The 20,295-nt window shown below is 51.0% G+C and overlaps 16 non-coding genes across 16 annotated transcripts; 8 read left to right on the forward strand and 8 right to left on the reverse strand.

Annotated features, from left to right (window-relative positions):
* Nucleotides 1-713: 713 nt before the first annotated feature.
* On the reverse strand, nt 714-786 carry trnam-cau (transfer RNA methionine (anticodon CAU)). The gene has a single exon. It is a non-coding gene; the product is annotated as a tRNA-Met (tRNA).
* A 794-nt stretch (nt 787-1,580) lies between these two features.
* trnae-cuc (transfer RNA glutamic acid (anticodon CUC)) lies at nt 1,581-1,652 on the forward strand. The gene has a single exon. It is a non-coding gene; the product is annotated as a tRNA-Glu (tRNA).
* Nucleotides 1,653-2,830: 1,178 nt separating this feature from the next.
* Nucleotides 2,831-2,903, reverse strand: trnam-cau (transfer RNA methionine (anticodon CAU)). The gene has a single exon. It is a non-coding gene; the product is annotated as a tRNA-Met (tRNA).
* Nucleotides 2,904-4,947: 2,044 nt separating this feature from the next.
* On the reverse strand, nt 4,948-5,020 carry trnam-cau (transfer RNA methionine (anticodon CAU)). The gene has a single exon. It is a non-coding gene; the product is annotated as a tRNA-Met (tRNA).
* Nucleotides 5,021-5,814: 794 nt separating this feature from the next.
* trnae-cuc (transfer RNA glutamic acid (anticodon CUC)) lies at nt 5,815-5,886 on the forward strand. Its single transcript has one exon. It is a non-coding gene; the product is annotated as a tRNA-Glu (tRNA).
* Nucleotides 5,887-7,064: 1,178 nt separating this feature from the next.
* On the reverse strand, nt 7,065-7,137 carry trnam-cau (transfer RNA methionine (anticodon CAU)). The gene has a single exon. It is a non-coding gene; the product is annotated as a tRNA-Met (tRNA).
* Nucleotides 7,138-7,931: 794 nt separating this feature from the next.
* On the forward strand, nt 7,932-8,003 carry trnae-cuc (transfer RNA glutamic acid (anticodon CUC)). Its single transcript has one exon. It is a non-coding gene; the product is annotated as a tRNA-Glu (tRNA).
* A 1,178-nt stretch (nt 8,004-9,181) lies between these two features.
* On the reverse strand, nt 9,182-9,254 carry trnam-cau (transfer RNA methionine (anticodon CAU)). The gene has a single exon. It is a non-coding gene; the product is annotated as a tRNA-Met (tRNA).
* Nucleotides 9,255-10,048: 794 nt separating this feature from the next.
* Nucleotides 10,049-10,120, forward strand: trnae-cuc (transfer RNA glutamic acid (anticodon CUC)). The gene has a single exon. It is a non-coding gene; the product is annotated as a tRNA-Glu (tRNA).
* A 1,185-nt stretch (nt 10,121-11,305) lies between these two features.
* trnam-cau (transfer RNA methionine (anticodon CAU)) lies at nt 11,306-11,378 on the reverse strand. Its single transcript has one exon. It is a non-coding gene; the product is annotated as a tRNA-Met (tRNA).
* Nucleotides 11,379-12,172: 794 nt separating this feature from the next.
* trnae-cuc (transfer RNA glutamic acid (anticodon CUC)) lies at nt 12,173-12,244 on the forward strand. Its single transcript has one exon. It is a non-coding gene; the product is annotated as a tRNA-Glu (tRNA).
* A 1,185-nt stretch (nt 12,245-13,429) lies between these two features.
* On the reverse strand, nt 13,430-13,502 carry trnam-cau (transfer RNA methionine (anticodon CAU)). The gene has a single exon. It is a non-coding gene; the product is annotated as a tRNA-Met (tRNA).
* Nucleotides 13,503-14,296: 794 nt separating this feature from the next.
* Nucleotides 14,297-14,368, forward strand: trnae-cuc (transfer RNA glutamic acid (anticodon CUC)). The gene has a single exon. It is a non-coding gene; the product is annotated as a tRNA-Glu (tRNA).
* Nucleotides 14,369-15,553: 1,185 nt separating this feature from the next.
* Nucleotides 15,554-15,626, reverse strand: trnam-cau (transfer RNA methionine (anticodon CAU)). The gene has a single exon. It is a non-coding gene; the product is annotated as a tRNA-Met (tRNA).
* Nucleotides 15,627-16,420: 794 nt separating this feature from the next.
* Nucleotides 16,421-16,492, forward strand: trnae-cuc (transfer RNA glutamic acid (anticodon CUC)). Its single transcript has one exon. It is a non-coding gene; the product is annotated as a tRNA-Glu (tRNA).
* Nucleotides 16,493-19,669: 3,177 nt separating this feature from the next.
* Nucleotides 19,670-19,741, forward strand: trnae-cuc (transfer RNA glutamic acid (anticodon CUC)). The gene has a single exon. It is a non-coding gene; the product is annotated as a tRNA-Glu (tRNA).
* Nucleotides 19,742-20,295: the final 554 nt, after the last annotated feature.

Here is a 20,295-nt window from a genome sequence, read left to right on the forward strand (position 1 = left end):
CACGGGTTTACCAGCAATGTCTGTAAACATATATTCAGTCACCCACTGGCGCTGGCAGGCGACAATTCTAAGTCTGCCAATTGTCCCGCCGAATTCGCGCCACTGTCCAAAGTCTCCTCTCAACAACATCTTGACTTAATGCAGATACGATGTCCAACCCAAGTTTGGTTTGCATAGACTTCTTGTTCCAACTTAACAGTCAGGCAAGAATGACTTCAAATTATCCCTCTCCATGGACCCTGTTGGCAAAGGAACTCCAGGCAACCTCCAGAGACTCAGCTCGGGAGCTGCTGATAACCAATTATCAGCCCTTGTTCATCCGCTTCCAATGCAAAGACATGCCTAACCCTACCTGGACAAAGTGTCCTAGAAGAAATAACAGGTAGGAGTCATTTGGGAGCCAACGTGTGGTGCCCCGCAATTCTGACCTGAGAAAAGAAAGAGGAATTGTGGTGAAAGTTGGATGAAGTGGTTTCAGAGGGCCGGCACACATCCATAGGGGAGGATCGCCTGCCACGTGTGAGTCTTGAAATCAAACAGATGGGAAGGCTTTCCACGCTCAATGGCAGAATGATTTGGATTGATCCCTGTTCTAGATCTCGCATCGGAGGAGGCTGAAAATCCACTACAAAGGAGTGGTTCTAAGGCTCCAGCGTCCTCGAAATGGGTAGAAGAGGTACAAAATGGATGGACCAACTCTGTACCAAAACACCTGCCTCGTGTGAGGCTCGAACTCACGACCTTCAGATTATGAGACTGACGCGCTGCCTACTGCGCCAACGAGGCTGACAGGGAACCTGAAAATGGACGATTTCTCGAAGCTGCACAGAAATGAAATTCAGCTTGGACAAACAAAGGTGAGTCCCCAGGTATTTAAGCCCTGAACGGGTTTTGGAGGTGAAGAGTGCCACAGGAGATCCTAAAAACGGTGTTTTGACCCAGCTCCGGCTTACCTGAAAGGGACAAGCGGTAGACAATGGATGGGTTGCCTTTGCCACGTACTGTGTATCAAGCGAGGCTCAAGACACCATCTTCCCCCAAAACGGACCATTCTTCTTTTGTCTCGTAGTGCCGTCTTAAGTTAAATTCCTTAATTACAGCCACATTAGCTCCACTAATAAGACACACGGGTTTACCAGCAATGTCTGTAAACATATATTCAGTCACCCACTGGCGCTGGCAGGCGACAATTCTAAGTCTGCCAATTGTCCCGCCGAATTCGCGCCACTGTCCAAAGTCTCCTCTCAACAACATCTTGACTTAATGCAGATACGATGTCCAACCCAAGTTTGGTTTGCACAGGCTTCTTGTTCCAAATCTTGATGCCGTCTGGCCGTGACCGAGAACAAACTTAATGCCCCCCAAGACCCCACGCATAAAGGAACCGTGCATTGGCCGGGAATCGAACCCGGGTCTCCCGCGTGGCAGGCGAGAATTCTACCACTGAACCACCAATGCTCACACACGTGGCAGTTTTCTCAACGAATTCGCGCCATTGCCCAAGCGCTCCTCTCGAGGCGCAGCGGAAAATGTAGCCCGATACACCCACGCGTCACTCATCAAGACACCTCTGTGGCAGCTCCCTGATGGTCTAGTGGTCAGGATTCGGCGCTCTCACCGCCGCGGCCCGGGTTCGATTCCCGGTCAGGGAAACTGTGTTTTGCCCCACCTCCGCCTTACCCGAAAGGGACAAGCGGTAGACAATGGATGGGTTGCCTTTGCCACGTACTGTGTATCAAGAGAGCCTCAAGGCACCATCTCCCCCCAAAACGGACCATTCCTTGAAGCCGTCAACAAATGAAGCAGAGTTGCCAGTTCTTCAAGCCCAGGATGAGCTGCCGTCTTGGAGGTGAAGGGTGTGACAGGACATCCAAAAAATGTGTGGCCGAACTGCGCATCAAAACATGCCTCCCGTGAGGATAGAGCTCAACACCGCCAGTTTTCGAGACTTGCGCATGGCAATTCTACCGCTGAGCTAACAACCCTTGCATGTCCGCCAATTGTCCCGCTGAATTCGCGCTACTGTCCAAACTCTCCTCTCCAGACGCTTAAAATGGATGCACAAACTCTGCCACGTACTGCGCATCAAAGCACATCGCTTGCGTGAGGCTACAAGTCACTACCTTCTGATTTCGTGATTCACATGTGGCAGGCGACAGTTCTACCGCTCAGCCACCAGCCCTTACAAGTCTGCCAATTGTCTCGTCGAATTCGCGCCACTCTCCAAAGTCTACTCTCAACAACATCTTGACTTAATGCCGATACGATGTCCAACCCAAGTTTGGTTTGCATAGACTTCTTGTTCCAACTTAACAGTCAGGCAAGAATGACTTCAAATTATCCCTCTCCATGGACCCTGTTGGCAAAGGAACTCCAGGCAACCTCCAGAGACTCAGCTCGGGAGCTGCTGATAACCAATTATCAGCCCTTGTTCATCCGCTTCCAATGCAAAGACATGCCTAACCCTACCTGGACAAAGTGTCCTAGAAGAAATAACAGGTAGGAGTCATTTGGGAGCCAACGTGTGGTGCCCCGCAATTCTGACCTGAGAAAAGAAAGAGGAATTGTGGTGAAAGTTGGATGAAGTGGTTTCAGAGGGCCGGCACACATCCATAGGGGAGGATCGCCTGCCACGTGTGAGTCTTGAAATCAAACAGATGGGAAGGCTTTCCACGCTCAATGGCAGAATGATTTGGATTGATCCCTGTTCTAGATCTCGCATCGGAGGAGGCTGAAAATCCACTACAAAGGAGTGGTTCTAAGGCTCCAGCGTCCTCGAAATGGGTAGAAGAGGTACAAAATGGATGGACCAACTCTGTACCAAAACACCTGCCTCGTGTGAGGCTCGAACTCACGACCTTCAGATTATGAGACTGACGCGCTGCCTACTGCGCCAACGAGGCTGACAGGGAACCTGAAAATGGACGATTTCTCGAAGCTGCACAGAAATGAAATTCAGCTTGGACAAACAAAGGTGAGTCCCCAGGTATTTAAGCCCTGAACGGGTTTTGGAGGTGAAGAGTGCCACAGGAGATCCTAAAAACGGTGTTTTGACCCAGCTCCGGCTTACCTGAAAGGGACAAGCGGTAGACAATGGATGGGTTGCCTTTGCCACGTACTGTGTATCAAGCGAGGCTCAAGACACCATCTTCCCCCAAAACGGACCATTCTTCTTTTGTCTCGTAGTGCCGTCTTAAGTTAAATTCCTTAATTACAGCCACATTAGCTCCACTAATAAGACACACGGGTTTACCAGCAATGTCTGTAAACATATATTCAGTCACCCACTGGCGCTGGCAGGCGACAATTCTAAGTCTGCCAATTGTCCCGCCGAATTCGCGCCACTGTCCAAAGTCTCCTCTCAACAACATCTTGACTTAATGCAGATACGATGTCCAACCCAAGTTTGGTTTGCACAGGCTTCTTGTTCCAAATCTTGATGCCGTCTGGCCGTGACCGAGAACAAACTTAATGCCCCCCAAGACCCCACGCATAAAGGAACCGTGCATTGGCCGGGAATCGAACCCGGGTCTCCCGCGTGGCAGGCGAGAATACTACCACTGAACCACCAATGCTCACACACGTGGCAGTTTTCTCAACGAATTCGCGCCATTGCCCAAGCGCTCCTCTCGAGGCGCAGCGGAAAATGTAGCCCGATACACCCACGCGTCACTCATCAAGACACCTCTGTGGCAGCTCCCTGATGGTCTAGTGGTCAGGATTCGGCGCTCTCACCGCCGCGGCCCGGGTTTGATTCCCGGTCAGGGAAACTGTGTTTTGCCCCACCTCCGCCTTACCCGAAAGGGACAAGCGGTAGACAATGGATGGGTTGCCTTTGCCACGTACTGTGTATCAAGAGAGCCTCAAGGCACCATCTCCCCCCAAAACGGACCATTCCTTGAAGCCGTCAACAAATGAAGCAGAGTTGCCAGTTCTTCAAGCCCAGGATGAGCTGCCGTCTTGGAGGTGAAGGGTGTGACAGGACATCCAAAAAATGTGTGGCCGAACTGCGCATCTAAACATGCCTCCCGTGAGGATAGAGCTCAACACCGCCAGTTTTCGAGACTTGCGCATGGCAATTCTACCGCTGAGCTAACAACCCTTGCATGTCCGCCAATTGTCCCGCTGAATTCGCGCTACTGTCCAAACTCTCCTCTCCAGACGCTTAAAATGGATGCACAAACTCTGCCACGTACTGCGCATCAAAGCACATCGCTTGCGTGAGGCTACAAGTCACTACCTTCTGATTTCGTGATTCACATGTGGCAGGCGACAGTTCTACCGCTCAGCCACCAGCCCTTACAAGTCTGCCAATTGTCTCGTCGAATTCGCGCCACTCTCCAAAGTCTACTCTCAACAACATCTTGACTTAATGCCGATACGATGTCCAACCCAAGTTTGGTTTGCATAGACTTCTTGTTCCAACTTAACAGTCAGGCAAGAATGACTTCAAATTATCCCTCTCCATGGACCCTGTTGGCAAAGGAACTCCAGGCAACCTCCAGAGACTCAGCTCGGGAGCTGCTGATAACCAATTATCAGCCCTTGTTCATCCGCTTCCAATGCAAAGACATGCCTAACCCTACCTGGACAAAGTGTCCTAGAAGAAATAACAGGTAGGAGTCATTTGGGAGCCAACGTGTGGTGCCCCGCAATTCTGACCTGAGAAAAGAAAGAGGAATTGTGGTGAAAGTTGGATGAAGTGGTTTCAGAGGGCCGGCACACATCCATAGGGGAGGATCGCCTGCCACGTGTGAGTCTTGAAATCAAACAGATGGGAAGGCTTTCCACGCTCAATGGCAGAATGATTTGGATTGATCCCTGTTCTAGATCTCGCATCGGAGGAGGCTGAAAATCCACTACAAAGGAGTGGTTCTAAGGCTCCAGCGTCCTCGAAATGGGTAGAAGAGGTACAAAATGGATGGACCAACTCTGTACCAAAACACCTGCCTCGTGTGAGGCTCGAACTCACGACCTTCAGATTATGAGACTGACGCGCTGCCTACTGCGCCAACGAGGCTGACAGGGAACCTGAAAATGGACGATTTCTCGAAGCTGCACAGAAATGAAATTCAGCTTGGACAAACAAAGGTGAGTCCCCAGGTATTTAAGCCCTGAACGGGTTTTGGAGGTGAAGAGTGCCACAGGAGATCCTAAAAACGGTGTTTTGACCCAGCTCCGGCTTACCTGAAAGGGACAAGCGGTAGACAATGGATGGGTTGCCTTTGCCACGTACTGTGTATCAAGCGAGGCTCAAGACACCATCTTCCCCCAAAACGGACCATTCTTCTTTTGTCTCGTAGTGCCGTCTTAAGTTAAATTCCTTAATTACAGCCACATTAGCTCCACTAATAAGACACACGGGTTTACCAGCAATGTCTGTAAACATATATTCAGTCACCCACTGGCGCTGGCAGGCGACAATTCTAAGTCTGCCAATTGTCCCGCCGAATTCGCGCCACTGTCCAAAGTCTCCTCTCAACAACATCTTGACTTAATGCAGATACGATGTCCAACCCAAGTTTGGTTTGCACAGGCTTCTTGTTCCAAATCTTGATGCCGTCTGGCCGTGACCGAGAACAAACTTAATGCCCCCCAAGACCCCACGCATAAAGGAACCGTGCATTGGCCGGGAATCGAACCCGGGTCTCCCGCGTGGCAGGCGAGAATTCTACCACTGAACCACCAATGCTCACACACGTGGCAGTTTTCTCAACGAATTCGCGCCATTGCCCAAGCGCTCCTCTCGAGGCGCAGCGGAAAATGTAGCCCGATACACCCACGCGTCACTCATCAAGACACCTCTGTGGCAGCTCCCTGATGGTCTAGTGGTCAGGATTCGGCGCTCTCACCGCCGCGGCCCGGGTTCGATTCCCGGTCAGGGAAACTGTGTTTTGCCCCACCTCCGCCTTACCCGAAAGGGACAAGCGGTAGACAATGGATGGGTTGCCTTTGCCACGTACTGTGTATCAAGAGAGCCTCAAGGCACCATCTCCCCCCAAAACGGACCATTCCTTGAAGCCGTCAACAAATGAAGCAGAGTTGCCAGTTCTTCAAGCCCAGGATGAGCTGCCGTCTTGGAGGTGAAGGGTGTGACAGGACATCCAAAAAATGTGTGGCCGAACTGCGCATCTAAACATGCCTCCCGTGAGGATAGAGCTCAACACCGCCAGTTTTCGAGACTTGCGCATGGCAATTCTACCGCTGAGCTAACAACCCTTGCATGTCCGCCAATTGTCCCGCTGAATTCGCGCTACTGTCCAAACTCTCCTCTCCAGACGCTTAAAATGGATGCACAAACTCTGCCACGTACTGCGCATCAAAGCACATCGCTTGCGTGAGGCTACAAGTCACTACCTTCTGATTTCGTGATTCACATGTGGCAGGCGACAGTTCTACCGCTCAGCCACCAGCCCTTACAAGTCTGCCAATTGTCTCGTCGAATTCGCGCCACTCTCCAAAGTCTACTCTCAACAACATCTTGACTTAATGCCGATACGATGTCCAACCCAAGTTTGGTTTGCATAGACTTCTTGTTCCAACTTAACAGTCAGGCAAGAATGACTTCAAATTATCCCTCTCCATGGACCCTGTTGGCAAAGGAACTCCAGGCAACCTCCAGAGACTCAGCTCGGGAGCTGCTGATAACCAATTATCAGCCCTTGTTCATCCGCTTCCAATGCAAAGACATGCCTAACCCTACCTGGACAAAGTGTCCTAGAAGAAATAACAGGTAGGAGTCATTTGGGAGCCAACGTGTGGTGCCCCGCAATTCTGACCTGAGAAAAGAAAGAGGAATTGTGGTGAAAGTTGGATGAAGTGGTTTCAGAGGGCCGGCACACATCCATAGGGGAGGATCGCCTGCCACGTGTGAGTCTTGAAATCAAACAGATGGGAAGGCTTTCCACGCTCAATGGCAGAATGATTTGGATTGATCCCTGTTCTAGATCTCGCATCGGAGGAGGCTGAAAATCCACTACAAAGGAGTGGTTCTAAGGGTCCAGCGTCCTCGAAATGGGTAGAAGAGGTACAAAATGGATGGACCAACTCTGTACCAAAACACCTGCCTCGTGTGAGGCTCGAACTCACGACCTTCAGATTATGAGACTGACGCGCTGCCTACTGCGCCAACGAGGCTGACAGGGAACCTGAAAATGGACGATTTCTCGAAGCTGCACAGAAATGAAATTCAGCTTGGACAAACAAAGGTGAGTCCCCAGGTATTTAAGCCCTGAACGGGTTTTGGAGGTGAAGAGTGCCACAGGAGATCCTAAAAACGGTGTTTTGACCCAGCTCCGGCTTACCTGAAAGGGACAAGCGGTAGACAATGGATGGGTTGCCTTTGCCACGTACTGTGTATCAAGCGAGGCTCAAGACACCATCTTCCCCCAAAACGGACCATTCTTCTTTTGTCTCGTAGTGCCGTCTTAAGTTAAATTCCTTAATTACAGCCACATTAGCTCCACTAATAAGACACACGGGTTTACCAGCAATGTCTGTAAACATATATTCAGTCACCCACTGGCGCTGGCAGGCGACAATTCTAAGTCTGCCAATTGTCCCGCCGAATTCGCGCCACTGTCCAAAGTCTCCTCTCAACAACATCTTGACTTAATGCAGATACGATGTCCAACCCAAGTTTGGTTTGCACAGGCTTCTTGTTCCAAATCTTGATGCCGTCTGGCCGTGACCGAGAACAAACTTAATGCCCCCCAAGACCCCACGCATAAAGGAACCGTGCATTGGCCGGGAATCGAACCCGGGTCTCCCGCGTGGCAGGCGAGAATACTACCACTGAACCACCAATGCTCACACACGTGGCAGTTTTCTCAACGAATTCGCGCCATTGCCCAAGCGCTCCTCTCGAGGCGCAGCGGAAAATGTAGCCCGATACACCCACGCGTCACTCATCAAGACACCTCTGTGGCAGCTCCCTGATGGTCTAGTGGTCAGGATTCGGCGCTCTCACCGCCGCGGCCCGGGTTCGATTCCCGGTCAGGGAAACTGTGTTTTGCCCCACCTCCGCCTTACCCGAAAGGGACAAGCGGTAGACAATGGATGGGTTGCCTTTGCCACGTACTGTGTATCAAGAGAGCCTCAAGGCACCATCTCCCCCCAAAACGGACCATTCCTTGAAGCCGTCAACAAATGAAGCAGAGTTGCCAGTTCTTCAAGCCCAGGATGAGCTGCCGTCTTGGAGGTGAAGGGTGTGACAGGACATCCAAAAAATGTGTGGCCGAACTGCGCATCAAAACATGCCTCCCGTGAGGATAGAGCTCAACACCGCCAGTTTTCGAGACTTGCGCATGGCAATTCTACCGCTGAGCTAACAACCCTTGCATGTCCGCCAATTGTCCCGCTGAATTCGCGCTACTGTCCAAACTCTCCTCTCCAGACGCTTAAAATGGATGCACAAACTCTGCCACGTACTGCGCATCAAAGCACATCGCTTGCGTGAGGCTACAAGTCACTACCTTCTGATTTCGTGATTCACATGTGGCAGGCGACAGTTCTACCGCTCAGCCACCAGCCCTTACAAGTCTGCCAATTGTCTCGTCGAATTCGCGCCACTCTCCAAAGTCTACTCTCAACAACATCTTGACTTAATGCCGATACGATGTCCAACCCAAGTTTGGTTTGCATAGACTTCTTGTTCCAACTTAACAGTCAGGCAAGAATGACTTCAAATTATCCCTCTCCATGGACCCTGTTGGCAAAGGAACTCCAGGCAACCTCCAGAGACTCAGCTCGGGAGCTGCTGATAACCAATTATCAGCCCTTGTTCATCCGCTTCCAATGCAAAGACATGCCTAACCCTACCTGGACAAAGTGTCCTAGAAGAAATAACAGGTAGGAGTCATTTGGGAGCCAACGTGTGGTGCCCCGCAATTCTGACCTGAGAAAAGAAAGAGGAATTGTGGTGAAAGTTGGATGAAGTGGTTTCAGAGGGCCGGCACACATCCATAGGGGAGGATCGCCTGCCACGTGTGAGTCTTGAAATCAAACAGATGGGAAGGCTTTCCACGCTCAATGGCAGAATGATTTGGATTGATCCCTGTTCTAGATCTCGCATCGGAGGAGGCTGAAAATCCACTACAAAGGAGTGGTTCTAAGGCTCCAGCGTCCTCGAAATGGGTAGAAGAGGTACAAAATGGATGGACCAACTCTGTACCAAAACACCTGCCTCGTGTGAGGCTCGAACTCACGACCTTCAGATTATGAGACTGACGCGCTGCCTACTGCGCCAACGAGGCTGACAGGGAACCTGAAAATGGACGATTTCTCGAAGCTGCACAGAAATGAAATTCAGCTTGGACAAACAAAGGTGAGTCCCCAGGTATTTAAGCCCTGAACGGGTTTTGGAGGTGAAGAGTGCCACAGGAGATCCTAAAAACGGTGTTTTGACCCAGCTCCGGCTTACCTGAAAGGGACAAGCGGTAGACAATGGATGGGTTGCCTTTGCCACGTACTGTGTATCAAGCGAGGCTCAAGACACCATCTTCCCCCAAAACGGACCATTCTTCTTTTGTCTCGTAGTGCCGTCTTAAGTTAAATTCCTTAATTACAGCCACATTAGCTCCACTAATAAGACACACGGGTTTACCAGCAATGTCTGTAAACATATATTCAGTCACCCACTGGCGCTGGCAGGCGACAATTCTAAGTCTGCCAATTGTCCCGCCGAATTCGCGCCACTGTCCAAAGTCTCCTCTCAACAACATCTTGACTTAATGCAGATACGATGTCCAACCCAAGTTTGGTTTGCACAGGCTTCTTGTTCCAAATCTTGATGCCGTCTGGCCGTGACCGAGAACAAACTTAATGCCCCCCAAGACCCCACGCATAAAGGAACCGTGCATTGGCCGGGAATCGAACCCGGGTCTCCCGCGTGGCAGGCGAGAATTCTACCACTGAACCACCAATGCTCACACACGTGGCAGTTTTCTCAACGAATTCGCGCCATTGCCCAAGCGCTCCTCTCGAGGCGCAGCGGAAAATGTAGCCCGATACACCCACGCGTCACTCATCAAGACACCTCTGTGGCAGCTCCCTGATGGTCTAGTGGTCAGGATTCGGCGCTCTCACCGCCGCGGCCCGGGTTCGATTCCCGGTCAGGGAAACTGTGTTTTGCCCCACCTCCGCCTTACCCGAAAGGGACAAGCGGTAGACAATGGATGGGTTGCCTTTGCCACGTACTGTGTATCAAGAGAGCCTCAAGGCACCATCTCCCCCCAAAACGGACCATTCCTTGAAGCCGTCAACAAATGAAGCAGAGTTGCCAGTTCTTCAAGCCCAGGATGAGCTGCCGTCTTGGAGGTGAAGGGTGTGACAGGACATCCAAAAAATGTGTGGCCGAACTGCGCATCAAAACATGCCTCCCGTGAGGATAGAGCTCAACACCGCCAGTTTTCGAGACTTGCGCATGGCAGGCGACAATTCTACCGCTGAGCTAACAACCCTTGCATGTCCGCCAATTGTCCCGCTGAATTCGCGCTACTGTCCAAACTCTCCTCTCCAGACGCTTAAAATGGATGCACAAACTCTGCCACGTACTGCGCATCAAAGCACATCGCTTGCGTGAGGCTACAAGTCACTACCTTCTGATTTCGTGATTCACATGTGGCAGGCGACAGTTCTACCGCTCAGCCACCAGCCCTTACAAGTCTGCCAATTGTCTCGTCGAATTCGCGCCACTCTCCAAAGTCTACTCTCAACAACATCTTGACTTAATGCCGATACGATGTCCAACCCAAGTTTGGTTTGCATAGACTTCTTGTTCCAACTTAACAGTCAGGCAAGAATGACTTCAAATTATCCCTCTCCATGGACCCTGTTGGCAAAGGAACTCCAGGCAACCTCCAGAGACTCAGCTCGGGAGCTGCTGATAACCAATTATCAGCCCTTGTTCATCCGCTTCCAATGCAAAGACATGCCTAACCCTACCTGGACAAAGTGTCCTAGAAGAAATAACAGGTAGGAGTCATTTGGGAGCCAACGTGTGGTGCCCCGCAATTCTGACCTGAGAAAAGAAAGAGGAATTGTGGTGAAAGTTGGATGAAGTGGTTTCAGAGGGCCGGCACACATCCATAGGGGAGGATCGCCTGCCACGTGTGAGTCTTGAAATCAAACAGATGGGAAGGCTTTCCACGCTCAATGGCAGAATGATTTGGATTGATCCCTGTTCTAGATCTCGCATCGGAGGAGGCTGAAAATCCACTACAAAGGAGTGGTTCTAAGGCTCCAGCGTCCTCGAAATGGGTAGAAGAGGTACAAAATGGATGGACCAACTCTGTACCAAAACACCTGCCTCGTGTGAGGCTCGAACTCACGACCTTCAGATTATGAGACTGACGCGCTGCCTACTGCGCCAACGAGGCTGACAGGGAACCTGAAAATGGACGATTTCTCGAAGCTGCACAGAAATGAAATTCAGCTTGGACAAACAAAGGTGAGTCCCCAGGTATTTAAGCCCTGAACGGGTTTTGGAGGTGAAGAGTGCCACAGGAGATCCTAAAAACGGTGTTTTGACCCAGCTCCGGCTTACCTGAAAGGGACAAGCGGTAGACAATGGATGGGTTGCCTTTGCCACGTACTGTGTATCAAGCGAGGCTCAAGACACCATCTTCCCCCAAAACGGACCATTCTTCTTTTGTCTCGTAGTGCCGTCTTAAGTTAAATTCCTTAATTACAGCCACATTAGCTCCACTAATAAGACACACGGGTTTACCAGCAATGTCTGTAAACATATATTCAGTCACCCACTGGCGCTGGCAGGCGACAATTCTAAGTCTGCCAATTGTCCCGCCGAATTCGCGCCACTGTCCAAAGTCTCCTCTCAACAACATCTTGACTTAATGCAGATACGATGTCCAACCCAAGTTTGGTTTGCACAGGCTTCTTGTTCCAAATCTTGATGCCGTCTGGCCGTGACCGAGAACAAACTTAATGCCCCCCAAGACCCCACGCATAAAGGAACCGTGCATTGGCCGGGAATCGAACCCGGGTCTCCCGCGTGGCAGGCGAGAATTCTACCACTGAACCACCAATGCTCACACACGTGGCAGTTTTCTCAACGAATTCGCGCCATTGCCCAAGCGCTCCTCTCGAGGCGCAGCGGAAAATGTAGCCCGATACACCCACGCGTCACTCATCAAGACACCTCTGTGGCAGCTCCCTGATGGTCTAGTGGTCAGGATTCGGCGCTCTCACCGCCGCGGCCCGGGTTCGATTCCCGGTCAGGGAAACTGTGTTTTGCCCCACCTCCGCCTTACCCGAAAGGGACAAGCGGTAGACAATGGATGGGTTGCCTTTGCCACGTACTGTGTATCAAGAGAGCCTCAAGGCACCATCTCCCCCCAAAACGGACCATTCCTTGAAGCCGTCAACAAATGAAGCAGAGTTGCCAGTTCTTCAAGCCCAGGATGAGCTGCCGTCTTGGAGGTGAAGGGTGTGACAGGACATCCAAAAAATGTGTGGCCGAACTGCGCATCAAAACATGCCTCCCGTGAGGATAGAGCTCAACACCGCCAGTTTTCGAGACTTGCGCATGGCAGGCGACAATTCTACCGCTGAGCTAACAACCCTTGCATGTCCGCCAATTGTCCCGCTGAATTCGCGCTACTGTCCAAACTCTCCTCTCCAGACGCTTAAAATGGATGCACAAACTCTGCCACGTACTGCGCATCAAAGCAGATCGCTTGCGTGAGGCTACAAGTCACTACCTTCTGATTTCGTGATTCACATGTGGCAGGCGACAGTTCTACCGCTCAGCCACCAGCCCTTACAAGTCTGCCAATTGTCTCGTCGAATTCGCGCCACTCTCCAAAGTCTACTCTCAACAACATCTTGACTTAATGCCGATACGATGTCCAACCCAAGTTTGGTTTGCATAGACTTCTTGTTCCAACTTAACAGTCAGGCAAGAATGACTTCAAATTATCCCTCTCCATGGACCCTGTTGGCAAAGGAACTCCAGGCAACCTCCAGAGACTCAGCTCGGGAGCTGCTGATAACCAATTATCAGCCCTTGTTCATCCGCTTCCAATGCAAAGACATGCCTAACCCTACCTGGACAAAGTGTCCTAGAAGAAATAACAGGTAGGAGTCATTTGGGAGCCAACGTGTGGTGCCCCGCAATTCTGACCTGAGAAAAGAAAGAGGAATTGTGGTGAAAGTTGGATGAAGTGGTTTCAGAGGGCCGGCACACATCCATAGGGGAGGATCGCCTGCCACGTGTGAGTCTTGAAATCAAACAGATGGGAAGGCTTTCCACGCTCAATGGCAGAATGATTTGGATTGATCCCTGTTCTAGATCTCGCATCGGAGGAGGCTGAAAATCCACTACAAAGGAGTGGTTCTAAGGCTCCAGCGTCCTCGAAATGGGTAGAAGAGGTACAAAATGGATGGACCAACTCTGTACCAAAACACCTGCCTCGTGTGAGGCTCGAACTCACGACCTTCAGATTATGAGACTGACGCGCTGCCTACTGCGCCAACGAGGCTGACAGGGAACCTGAAAATGGACGATTTCTCGAAGCTGCACAGAAATGAAATTCAGCTTGGACAAACAAAGGTGAGTCCCCAGGTATTTAAGCCCTGAACGGGTTTTGGAGGTGAAGAGTGCCACAGGAGATCCTAAAAACGGTGTTTTGACCCAGCTCCGGCTTACCTGAAAGGGACAAGCGGTAGACAATGGATGGGTTGCCTTTGCCACGTACTGTGTATCAAGCGAGGCTCAAGACACCATCTTCCCCCAAAACGGACCATTCTTCTTTTGTCTCGTAGTGCCGTCTTAAGTTAAATTCCTTAATTACAGCCACATTAGCTCCACTAATAAGACACACGGGTTTACCAGCAATGTCTGTAAACATATATTCAGTCACCCACTGGCGCTGGCAGGCGACAATTCTAAGTCTGCCAATTGTCCCGCCGAATTCGCGCCACTGTCCAAAGTCTCCTCTCAACAACATCTTGACTTAATGCAGATACGATGTCCAACCCAAGTTTGGTTTGCACAGGCTTCTTGTTCCAAATCTTGATGCCGTCTGGCCGTGACCGAGAACAAACTTAATGCCCCCCAAGACCCCACGCATAAAGGAACCGTGCATTGGCCGGGAATCGAACCCGGGTCTCCCGCGTGGCAGGCGAGAATTCTACCACTGAACCACCAATGCTCACACACGTGGCAGTTTTCTCAACGAATTCGCGCCATTGCCCAAGCGCTCCTCTCGAGGCGCAGCGGAAAATGTAGCCCGATACACCCACGCGTCACTCATCAAGACACCTCTGTGGCAGCTCCCTGATGGTCTAGTGGTCAGGATTCGGCGCTCTCACCGCCGCGGCCCGGGTTCGATTCCCGGTCAGGGAAACTGTGTTTTGCCCCACCTCCGCCTTACCCGAAAGGGACAAGCGGTAGACAATGGATGGGTTGCCTTTGCCACGTACTGTGTATCAAGAGAGCCTCAAGGCACCATCTCCCCCCAAAACGGACCATTCCTTGAAGCCGTCAACAAATGAAGCAGAGTTGCCAGTTCTTCAAGCCCAGGATGAGCTGCCGTCTTGGAGGTGAAGGGTGTGACAGGACATCCAAAAAATGTGTGGCCGAACTGCGCATCAAAACATGCCTCCCGTGAGGATAGAGCTCAACACCGCCAGTTTTCGAGACTTGCGCATGGCAGGCGACAATTCTACCGCTGAGCTAACAACCCTTGCATGTCCGCCAATTGTCCCGCTGAATTCGCGCTACTGTCCAAACTCTCCTCTCCAGACGCTTAAAATGGATGCACAAACTCTGCCACGTACTGCGCATCAAAGCAGATCGCTTGCGTGAGGCTACAAGTCACTACCTTCTGATTTCGTGATTCACATGTGGCAGGCGACAGTTCTACCGCTCAGCCACCAGCCCTTACAAGTCTGCCAATTGTCTCGTCGAATTCGCGCCACTCTCCAAAGTCTACTCTCAACAACATCTTGACTTAATGCCGATACGATGTCCAACCCAAGTTTGGTTTGCATAGACTTCTTGTTCCAACTTAACAGTCAGGCAAGAATGACTTCAAATTATCCCTCTCCATGGACCCTGTTGGCAAAGGAACTCCAGGCAACCTCCAGAGACTCAGCTCGGGAGCTGCTGATAACCAATTATCAGCCCTTGTTCATCCGCTTCCAATGCAAAGACATGCCTAACCCTACCTGGACAAAGTGTCCTAGAAGAAATAACAGGTAGGAGTCATTTGGGAGCCAACGTGTGGTGCCCCGCAATTCTGACCTGAGAAAAGAAAGAGGAATTGTGGTGAAAGTTGGATGAAGTGGTTTCAGAGGGCCGGCACACATCCATAGGGGAGGATCGCCTGCCACGTGTGAGTCTTGAAATCAAACAGATGGGAAGGCTTTCCACGCTCAATGGCAGAATGATTTGGATTGATCCCTGTTCTAGATCTCGCATCGGAGGAGGCTGAAAATCCACTACAAAGGAGTGGTTCTAAGGCTCCAGCGTCCTCGAAATGGGTAGAAGAGGTACAAAATGGATGGACCAACTCTGTACCAAAACACCTGCCTCGTGTGAGGCTCGAACTCACGACCTTCAGATTATGAGACTGACGCGCTGCCTACTGCGCCAACGAGGCTGACAGGGAACCTGAAAATGGACGATTTCTCGAAGCTGCACAGAAATGAAATTCAGCTTGGACAAACAAAGGTGAGTCCCCAGGTATTTAAGCCCTGAACGGGTTTTGGAGGTGAAGAGTGCCACAGGAGATCCTAAAAACGGTGTTTTGACCCAGCTCCGGCTTACCTGAAAGGGACAAGCGGTAGACAATGGATGGGTTGCCTTTGCCACGTACTGTGTATCAAGCGAGGCTCAAGACACCATCTTCCCCCAAAACGGACCATTCTTCTTTTGTCTCGTAGTGCCGTCTTAAGTTAAATTCCTTAATTACAGCCACATTAGCTCCACTAATAAGACACACGGGTTTACCAGCAATGTCTGTAAACATATATTCAGTCACCCACTGGCGCTGGCAGGCGACAATTCTAAGTCTGCCAATTGTCCCGCCGAATTCGCGCCACTGTCCAAAGTCTCCTCTCAACAACATCTTGACTTAATGCAGATACGATGTCCAACCCAAGTTTGGTTTGCACAGGCTTCTTGTTCCAAATCTTGATGCCGTCTGGCCGTGACCGAGAACAAACTTAATGCCCCCCAAGACCCCACGCATAAAGGAACCGTGCATTGGCCGGGAATCGAACCCGGGTCTCCCGCGTGGCAGGCGAGAATTCTACCACTGAACCACCAATGCTCACACACGTGGCAGTTTTCTCAACGAATTCGCGCCATTGCCCAAGCGCTCCTCTCGAGGCGCAGCGGAAAATGTAGCCCGATACACCCACGCGTCACTCATCAAGACACCTCTGTGGCAGCTCCCTGATGGTCTAGTGGTCAGGATTCGGCGCTCTCACCGCCGCGGCCCGGGTTCGATTCCCGGTCAGGGAAACTGTGTTTTGCCCCACCTCCGCCTTACCCGAAAGGGACAAGCGGTAGACAATGGATGGGTTGCCTTTGCCACGTACTGTGTATCAAGAGAGCCTCAAGGCACCATCTCCCCCCAAAACGGACCATTCCTTGAAGCCGTCAACAAATGAAGCAGAGTTGCCAGTTCTTCAAGCCCAGGATGAGCTGCCGTCTTGGAGGTGAAGGGTGTGACAGGACATCCAAAAAATGTGTGGCCGAACTGCGCATCAAAACATGCCTCCCGTGAGGATAGAGCTCAACACCGCCAGTTTTCGAGACTTGCGCATGGCAGGCGACAATTCTACCGCTGAGCTAACAACCCTTGCATGTCCGCCAATTGTCCCGCTGAATTCGCGCTACTGTCCAAACTCTCCTCTCCAGACGCTTAAAATGGATGCACAAACTCTGCCACGTACTGCGCATCAAAGCACATCGCTTGCGTGAGGCTACAAGTCACTACCTTCTGATTTCGTGATTCACATGTGGCAGGCGACAGTTCTACCGCTCAGCCACCAGCCCTTACAAGTCTGCCAATTGTCTCGTCGAATTCGCGCCACTCTCCAAAGTCTACTCTCAACAACATCTTGACTTAATGCCGATACGATGTCCAACCCAAGTTTGGTTTGCATAGACTTCTTGTTCCAACTTAACAGTCAGGCAAGAATGACTTCAAATTATCCCTCTCCATGGACCCTGTTGGCAAAGGAACTCCAGGCAACCTCCAGAGACTCAGCTCGGGAGCTGCTGATAACCAATTATCAGCCCTTGTTCATCCGCTTCCAATGCAAAGACATGCCTAACCCTACCTGGACAAAGTGTCCTAGAAGAAATAACAGGTAGGAGTCATTTGGGAGCCAACGTGTGGTGCCCCGCAATTCTGACCTGAGAAAAGAAAGAGGAATTGTGGTGAAAGTTGGATGAAGTGGTTTCAGAGGGCCGGCACACATCCATAGGGGAGGATCGCCTGCCACGTGTGAGTCTTGAAATCAAACAGATGGGAAGGCTTTCCACGCTCAATGGCAGAATGATTTGGATTGATCCCTGTTCTAGATCTCGCATCGGAGGAGGCTGAAAATCCACTACAAAGGAGTGGTTCTAAGGCTCCAGCGTCCTCGAAATGGGTAGAAGAGGTACAAAATGGATGGACCAACTCTGTACCAAAACACCTGCCTCGTGTGAGGCTCGAACTCACGACCTTCAGATTATGAGACTGACGCGCTGCCTACTGCGCCAACGAGGCTGACAGGGAACCTGAAAATGGACGATTTCTCGAAGCTGCACAGAAATGAAATTCAGCTTGGACAAACAAAGGTGAGTCCCCAGGTATTTAAGCCCTGAACGGGTTTTGGAGGTGAAGAGTGCCACAGGAGATCCTAAAAACGGTGTTTTGACCCAGCTCCGGCTTACCTGAAAGGGACAAGCGGTAGACAATGGATGGGTTGCCTTTGCCACGTACTGTGTATCAAGCGAGGCTCAAGACACCATCTTCCCCCAAAACGGACCATTCTTCTTTTGTCTCGTAGTGCCGTCTTAAGTTAAATTCCTTAATTACAGCCACATTAGCTCCACTAATAAGACACACGGGTTTACCAGCAATGTCTGTAAACATATATTCAGTCACCCACTGGCGCTGGCAGGCGACAATTCTAAGTCTGCCAATTGTCCCGCCGAATTCGCGCCACTGTCCAAAGTCTCCTCTCAACAACATCTTGACTTAATGCAGATACGATGTCCAACCCAAGTTTGGTTTGCATAGACTTCTTGTTCCAACTTAACAGTCAGGCAAGAATGACTTCAAATTATCCCTCTCCATGGACCCTGTTGGCAAAGGAACTCCAGGCAACCTCCAGAGACTCAGCTCGGGAGCTGCTGATAACCAATTATCAGCCCTTGTTCATCCGCTTCCAATGCAAAGACATGCCTAACCCTACCTGGACAAAGTGTCCTAGAAGAAATAACAGGTAGGAGTCATTTGGGAGCCAACGTGTGGTGCCCCGCAATTCTGACCTGAGAAAAGAAAGAGGAATTGTGGTGAAAGTTGGATGAAGTGGTTTCAGAGGGCCGGCACACATCCATAGGGGAGGATCGCCTGCCACGTGTGAGTCTTGAAATCAAACAGATGGGAAGGCTTTCCACGCTCAATGGCAGAATGATTTGGATTGATCCCTGTTCTAGATCTCGCATCGGAGGAGGCTGAAAATCCACTACAAAGGAGTGGTTCTAAGGCTCCAGCGTCCTCGAAATGGGTAGAAGAGGTACAAAATGGATGGACCAACTCTGTACCAAAACACCTGCCTCGTGTGAGGCTCGAACTCACGACCTTCAGATTATGAGACTGACGCGCTGCCTACTGCGCCAACGAGGCTGACAGGGAACCTGAAAATGGACGATTTCTCGAAGCTGCACAGAAATGAAATTCAGCTTGGACAAACAAAGGTGAGTCCCCAGGTATTTAAGCCCTGAACGGGTTTTGGAGGTGAAGAGTGCCACAGGAGATCCTAAAAACGGTGTTTTGACCCAGCTCCGGCTTACCTGAAAGGGACAAGCGGTAGACAATGGATGGGTTGCCTTTGCCACGTACTGTGTATCAAGCGAGGCTCAAGACACCATCTTCCCCCAAAACGGACCATTCTTCTTTTGTCTCGTAGTGCCGTCTTAAGTTAAATTCCTTAATTACAGCCACATTAGCTCCACTAATAAGACACACGGGTTTACCAGCAATGTCTGTAAACATATATTCAGTCACCCACTGGCGCTGGCAGGCGACAATTCTAAGTCTGCCAATTGTCCCGCCGAATTCGCGCCACTGTCCAAAGTCTCCTCTCAACAACATCTTGACTTAATGCAGATACGATGTCCAACCCAAGTTTGGTTTGCACAGGCTTCTTGTTCCAAATCTTGATGCCGTCTGGCCGTGACCGAGAACAAACTTAATGCCCCCCAAGACCCCACGCATAAAGGAACCGTGCATTGGCCGGGAATCGAACCCGGGTCTCCCGCGTGGCAGGCGAGAATTCTACCACTGAACCACCAATGCTCACACACGTGGCAGTTTTCTCAACGAATTCGCGCCATTGCCCAAGCGCTCCTCTCGAGGCGCAGCGGAAAATGTAGCCCGATACACCCACGCGTCACTCATCAAGACACCTCTGTGGCAGCTCCCTGATGGTCTAGTGGTCAGGATTCGGCGCTCTCACCGCCGCGGCCCGGGTTCGATTCCCGGTCAGGGAAACTGTGTTTTGCCCCACCTCCGCCTTACCCGAAAGGGACAAGCGGTAGACAATGGATGGATTGCCTTTGCCACGTACTGTGTATCAAGAGAGCCTCAAGGCACCATCTCCCCCCAAAACGGACCATTCCTTGAAGCCGTCAACAAATGAAGCAGAGTTGCCAGTTCTTCAAGCCCAGGATGAGCTGCCGTCTTGGAGGTGAAGGGTGTGACAGGACATCCAAAAAATGTGTGGCCGAACTGCGCATCAAAACATGCCTCCCGTGAGGATAGAGCTCAACACCGCCAGTTTTCGAGACTTGCGCATGGCAGGCGACAATTCTACCGCTGAGCTAACAACCCTTGCATGTCCGCCAATTGTCCCGCTGAATTCGCGCTACTGTCCAAACTCTCCTCTCCAGACGCTTAAAATGGATGCACAAACTCTGCCACGTACTGCGCATCAAAGCACATCGCTTGCGTGAGGCTACAAGTCACTACCTTCTGATTTCGTGATTCACATGTGGCAGGCGACAGTTCTACCGCTCAGCCACCAGCCCTTACAAGTCTGCCAATT

This window comes from Astatotilapia calliptera, chromosome 23, assembly GCF_964374335.1.
Source record: "Astatotilapia calliptera chromosome 23, fAstCal68.1, whole genome shotgun sequence".
Taxonomy (NCBI): domain Eukaryota; kingdom Metazoa; phylum Chordata; class Actinopteri; order Cichliformes; family Cichlidae; genus Astatotilapia; species Astatotilapia calliptera.